This window comes from Alligator sinensis, unplaced genomic scaffold (genome assembly GCF_000455745.1).
Source record: "Alligator sinensis unplaced genomic scaffold, ASM45574v1 scaffold1584_1, whole genome shotgun sequence".
In the NCBI taxonomy this organism is placed as follows: domain Eukaryota; kingdom Metazoa; phylum Chordata; order Crocodylia; family Alligatoridae; genus Alligator; species Alligator sinensis.
In genome coordinates, this window is record NW_005842479.1 from 1,202,952 (window position 1) to 1,209,353 (window position 6,402).

At 49.1% G+C, this 6,402-nt stretch overlaps 1 protein-coding gene across 1 annotated transcript in view; it reads right to left on the reverse strand.

Annotated features, from left to right (window-relative positions):
- Window positions 1–6,402, reverse strand: part of ZIC3 (Zic family member 3) — a gene marked incomplete at its 5' end in the record, with an annotated part of 22,406 nt that overhangs the window by 3,131 nt on the left and 12,873 nt on the right. The window contains 2 exons of the mRNA XM_025212730.1: window positions 1,621–1,741; window positions 3,478–3,610. The remainder of the gene's footprint in view (window positions 1–1,620; window positions 1,742–3,477; window positions 3,611–6,402) is intronic.

A 6,402-nucleotide genomic window follows, 5' to 3' on the forward strand; every position in this document is an offset into this window, starting at 1 on the left:
CCTGCTCAGTCTGCTCCAGGGCTTAATACCCCCACGGTATGATCCCAGTCAAGGCCTGTGTGGCAAAACCGCCAGCAAAACTGCTAGGACTCCATCCCTGACCAGTTTGCTCCAGGAATTAACCCCCCTGCATCGTATTATCCCACTCAGAAAAAAAAGCAGAGGAAAGAGGAAGGTAATAGGAGTCTTAAACTCGGAGACACGCTTTCTCTCCCTGTACCCGAGGCTTTCCCTTCACATAGCTTTCGCTCTCCTCTTTAGTGAGGAGCAGGGGAGACCCCCACCCATGGACAGCAGGTTTTCTGGCTCCCAATGCAGCTGTGCAGCTCTTAGGAGCCCCCAGCAAAAGAGAGAAAAACCTGAGCTGAGTTGTTCTTATATACCTGGTGTGACATCACCCAAGCCTTGTCCAACTAGGGAGTGCCATGCTCCAGCCACTCTCTTACTCAGTCTGCCTGGAGTGTCTTCTGCTTCCTCCAGCCAATAAGGCCAGAGGATTTTACATATTTTGCCCAGATACAGGCCCTGGCTTTCCATGTGCAGAGCATATGGCCAAAACAACAGGGCCCATCTCGGCCACATAAACACACACACACACACACAAAAGCACACACACACAAAAGCACAATACACAACGACCAAACGTGCACTCTGCCATACACAACCCAAGTGTATGTGGCTGTTACATCTATCTAATAATCGGGGCTGTACTATGGCCTGTTGTTCGCATCACAGCCTATTAATGACCCATCTCCCTTCCCATTTATTAGGAAAAGATACCAAGAAAGTCAAGGGTGTGTATCCACGTGATGTGACACTCTATATCTGAAGGATGGGGAGAATTATTCTTTGCATAACTCCACTGGCTCTTATAAGGTCACACTGGATGTGTCTACATGTTCATTAATGCACCTTAGATACTGCACATTTAGTTTGGGACTTCCTTAAGAAAGTCTTAACTAAATGCACAGTACCTAAAGTTACTGTGCAGTAGTATGGGCGCATGGATATTTAGTGACGCTTACTGCACATTAGCCTAATAACACTGAGCAGCTGGCTATTAACCGGGTTTTTGCCGTGACACGCTACTGCGCAGTGTTATTAGGCTAATGCGCAGTAAGCGTCTTGTGTAAACGTGACCATTGGGGATGTATTAGGCCTAATCTATCTCCTGTTATAGTTTGTCAGTTGTTTTTGATCAGTGACAAAGCCTAAAGACTCACCATATTCTGAATTGGCTCCCTGCTCTCCTCAAAGTACCAGGGGCCGAAGCACGGCTCCAGTCCTTAGGAGCTGGCCTCTCCATCCCCCTTCATCTCATGCAGACATCTCCACCAGTGTCAGAGGCAAGGGGCTGGGCTTTACTATGCATCAGCTGCATCACGGCAACTCCCTTTGTGCACACTTACTCTTAGATGAAATCTAAACCCCAGGAGCTCAGTCCACTTGACTGGGTGCTTAGCTACTTGGCTTATCTCTACCTATTGTGGGGTAAGAGAGTGCACATGGGCCATTACCATGGAAGAGCTGCCACGTGACACGTCCCCATCCCCTCTAGATTCCACTCTCCTGATGCAGATAATGTTATCTGTCTTTAGCGTGAGAAAAGTTGAGACTTACCATGCTATAGCCAAGTCCTGAACTGTGCTCCATAGACCGCTCCTTGCCTTCAAAACAATTGCTGGGGCTCCCAGGAGAGGTGGCTACTGAAAGGTTGATGATTCTTCCTTGTTTCCAGCTGCTAAATGGCATTAAAAGACAGCTACAAATATATTAAATAATGGTAACGTCCCACGCAAGCAGCTGCTCTGGATGACACGGGGATTGAAAATGGAAGGAATGAGGGAACGTGATCGTGACAGGGAGGGCGGGGGAGTCTGTACTCCCACAAAAAGGAGGGACTGCCCCTAGTCCTTCTCCCAGGAAACTTGTGGCTCCCCCTGCAAAAAAGTTTGGGAGCTCCCAAAGACCCTGAAAAAAAAATTGCCACGAACTCTGTCCAAAACATGCAGAAGGAAAGCAGGGACCTTCCTATCTCGGTAAGCCGTCCAGCCAAAGTAAGCTCTTTTTGGCTGCTTGGCTTCTGGCTCATAACTGGGGCAAACAGGACACCGAAGGAGCTGGACCCCAGTGCCAGGCCCAGGTTGGCTCTCTGATCTGTCAATGCACATAACCAAGTCTGCTGTCCTTCTAAAACAGGCTTCACTCCAGATCAGCTCCGCCTGGAGAAGGCTTGGACAAGAGGAGACTCATAACTGGATGGAAAGCAATCATTGCTCAACCGAATCCTATTGTACTCCCCAACAGCAGCCCAGGACAGGTGTATGACATTACCCCTGCCAAAAGCTCGCTGAACTATCAGCGGCGGATGGATTTAGACCTTGAATGCGCCTGCTATTATTTGCTGCTTAAAAGTACTATCAAATGGGTTTGTGGCCAGGTATTTCAGTCGGTGGATGCTGCAGCATCCCCTGTTCACGGGTGACCACGCCACCTCTCCCGGGACCCCGAGCAATTCTTTTGAAGGCAAACAGCCGTCTACGGAGCACAGTTCAGGACTTGTACTGGTAAGTCTGAACTTTGCTGGTACCAAAGACTAAGAAAAACTATACCATTATCTGCATAAGGAAAGCTGAATCTAGAGAAAATGGGGACTTGTCGCGTGTCATCTGTTCATAAGGTGACTGGGAGCACTTCCGTTAGATAGGATAGCTTTGCACTCAGCTGGCATGACTGAAGTATTGAAAAGCTGCAATAAGGCCTTGGTTCTTTATAACCCCTTGTGTCAGCAAAGCAAAGCAAACAGCATCCTCCCAAGCAACTGTAAGCATATGCCTGAAAAATCCTGGTACTTAAGTTCCTTATAAACTGAGTATTCACTGGGCTCTTGCTCACTTTCAAGAGAAACACCGTTTTGCCTGGACAAATATCCCCAGGAAAACACCTGGGGAGGAGGGATATTTGAAAACATCCCCCAAAATCAACGCACGCTTTTTCTTTGCAACGTCCACCCGGCTCCGTCCCCGCTCTCCCTCTCCCCAGCCTCCTCGCGTGGGATGCTAGTAGCAAAATAGCTGTCATGAAGCCAAATTCTCTCCCTAAAGATGCAGGTATCTCTGCCACTGAAATAGGATTAAACTAAGCTTTAGGCAAAAATGGGGAGGGCCCGGACCTATTGTAGCAAGTGAGGTATGTGATGACATCACAGCGACATCAGACTGCCTCCAAGAAGACCGTGTGCCAGGGCTGAGTAACCAGATATTCTCCTCTCCCTGGAGCAAAAGGAAAACAGGGCATTGCTCATTTTCTGTACCGACTGCACCCAAGATACCCCATATTTTACCTATCAAAAAATAATCCGCAGGGCCCTGAAACTGGGATAGCCGCTCTGGTCAAAAGGAAGCCCGGAAGAGTGGGTGTCTGATGCCTGAAGGCGTTAGGCATCAAAGCGACGCCTGGGTCCAGCTCATACTTTACCTATGGCACAGGTCCTATTTCAAAGGAAGGGCCATATGGTGGCCTTGACTCCAGTGAGTCAAGTCGGGCTTAACCATCAATGGCTCAAGTCTGGTCTCCTGGGGCTCCTCAGCTCTCCGGGGACATCTGGGCTCTGTAAACAAAGAGCAACATTTGTTAGCATTTGCCCATCGTCCTGCCCCTCCGCTACTGGGCGACATTGAACTATAAAGGGACCAGAGATAGCCGGCTGCAACGTCAGGGCCAAACCCAGACCCGATCCGGCTTTGCATCCCATTTGCCACCCACGTGTGCCACCAGAGAGAAGGTTCCCCCCAGATTTCAAAGCATCCTCTAACAGGCATTTGCAAAATACTTCAGAAAAATGAACGGCCCCTTTTCTGCAATTCAAGAAATTATTTTTTTTGCAAAAAGCTAATGGGTCTAATGAAAGATAGCACTTCTACCATGAGTCCTGATTGCTTTGGTCCCTTCTCCGGGCTCTTAGGAGGGTTTACGGGAAGGTGGCCCAGCAGAGATGATGCTTCCCTGGGCGCTGTGAACGCTCCCCCTGCCTTGAAGCAGAAGGCAGATCCTGTTGTTAGCAGGGGTGGGCAGTGCACAAGGTAAACTACTACCTGAAATAGCCAAGGACGGTACCTTATGCTGCACAGATTTTTTTTAATCTAATTTCTTAATGAAACCTCCCCATAGCCTTGATTTTATTGCCATTGTACAGAGGAGTAAACTGAGGCACAGGGCCAACAACTACCCTCAGTCTTGTATGACAGCTGTGCTGTACAAACCAACTCCCCTTCACTTTGCTGGACCGAGGCCAAGCAAATGAAGGCCTTGTCCGCTGTAAGGCAATCTTGACGGGTCTCATTACTTCACACTGTCAAGGAATAAGCAAGCAGTGCCAGTGAAAGCACAATGGTGCGCCGACACCGGACAGCCACACAAAGCGGGGCTGAGTGTTTTGCTTTGCTTTTTAAACACACACAAGTGCCTAAGTCGCTTGCCCCAAGTCACTCAGTAGCAAAGGCAGGAGCGCAGCCCGGTCTGACTTTCCAGGGCGACACAACAGCACGCATCTAAACCAGCTGATGGAATTAAAGTTTGGAGTGAACTCCGTTGCGCTTGATCTCTATTCAAGGTGCTATCGCGGGATCTTAATAGGTGGCATCCTAGCACATGCTTTATGGGCTGAAACCTTCATTAAAAAAAGCTACTGACTCTCACACTTGTCTGAAAGAGCAAGCTGGCTTCAAATGCTGCTTGACAGATGGGAAGACAAATGGACTATAGGATTCCTGATCTAAAGCGTCAGAGCCATGGTCAAGCTGCAGAAACGTACGTCTCTATTTTGACGCTGACCTCAAAGGAAAGCAGGCCGAGGCACCGGAGAGGGGAAAGGTCAGGAAACATCACACGTCTGAGGCCAGTGCTGCTTTGAACTTGAGGACAAATCTTCTCAACGGTGCGGCGTTGACAAGAAAGCTTCCTGACACTCCACGGCTGCAAACTTAGAGGCCTGCCCCAAAGAGCAGCAAGCAAAGGGGTGGGATCACAGCGCGGGCTGAATCCTCCACAGCAATGACAGATCCTTCCCCCCTTCCAGCCTCAGCTCCCTAGACAGCCCAGGCAGGAGAGAGGAGCGAGAGTGCAAGAGCAAGGAGCTGCACAAGAGCGTGCATGACAATACCTAAAAAACCCCCTTTGCCCCCTTAGCAAAAATATATACGACTCCCTCCTCCCCCGGCAGCAAGGAGCTTCCCGACACACTCTCAGATCAAGGGACCCCGATGCAGGTGCTTTGTACTTCCATCTTCTAGTTGTGCTGATGTTGTAGAGGAAACGATAGATCACCGCTGGCATTAATTCTCCTTGCATCTAAAAGTGCAGCCTGAAACTCTCCCTTTCCAACTTTACAAGAACATCAATGAGGACGTTTCATAAGACCGCTGGTTTGAAGGACCCTTGGGTTGCACCTAGCTCAGTGGTGTGCAACCTTCTGGCCCCGCTGCCTGGATGAGTAGCATGAGGCCAGTCCACAGGTTGGATCCCGTGCACCCTCCCAACCCTGCACGCTGGATCCAGCCATGTGCCGGTCTGATCCAGGGTGCAAACTGAAGGGGAGCTCCGGGCGGCTGAGCCCCCTGTAAGATTTGAAAATTATAACTTGGGTGGGGTCTCTGATCAGACTGCTCCTTCACTTAGACGGACTTGTTAATCAATGAACTGGTTTAATTTTTTTTGCAGACCCCCCCCAAGAGTCAAACCTTGGTCTGATTCCTTAAGCTAGCTCGACCCTACACACTGGATCTGGCCATGGAGTGACCCCATGCACCCTGGCACACAGAGCCACATCATCCAGCCTGTGAGGCTCGCCACAGGGATGGAAATTTTGGCAGCAGGGAAGCAGCTATTAATGCTGCCATGGCTCCCCCACCACCAACTTTTTGGATCTGTGGGACACACCATGGGTTGGATGACACAACTCTGCAGGCTAGATGTGGCCTGCAGATCAGAGGTTGGACACCACTTTCATTTCTACCCAGGAGAACTTTTACAATCTTTGCTCTGATGCCTGATGAAGCGTGTTTATGCCTGAAAGCTTGCAATTTAAGATTTACTTTTTTTTGCAAAAATGTTGTTGGTCTAATAAAAGATATTACCTCTGACCATGGGCCCTGATTGCTAACTAACCTAGTTCCACACGCATCCAGCCACACACACAGATGTACAGAGGAAGGATTGCCTGCTCCTAAAACACTGCAAACTAATGCCCATGCACTCTCTGCTCAAAAACCTCCAGTAAAGTTTCAGACAGTCAAAAGCCTTCAGTTGAATTGAAATCGCTTTGCCAGAAATCTAAAAAAAACAAGTCAAGAGCCAGATATCATATTGTTTTGTAGGAGAAGAGGAGGGAAGGCGGTCTCTTCA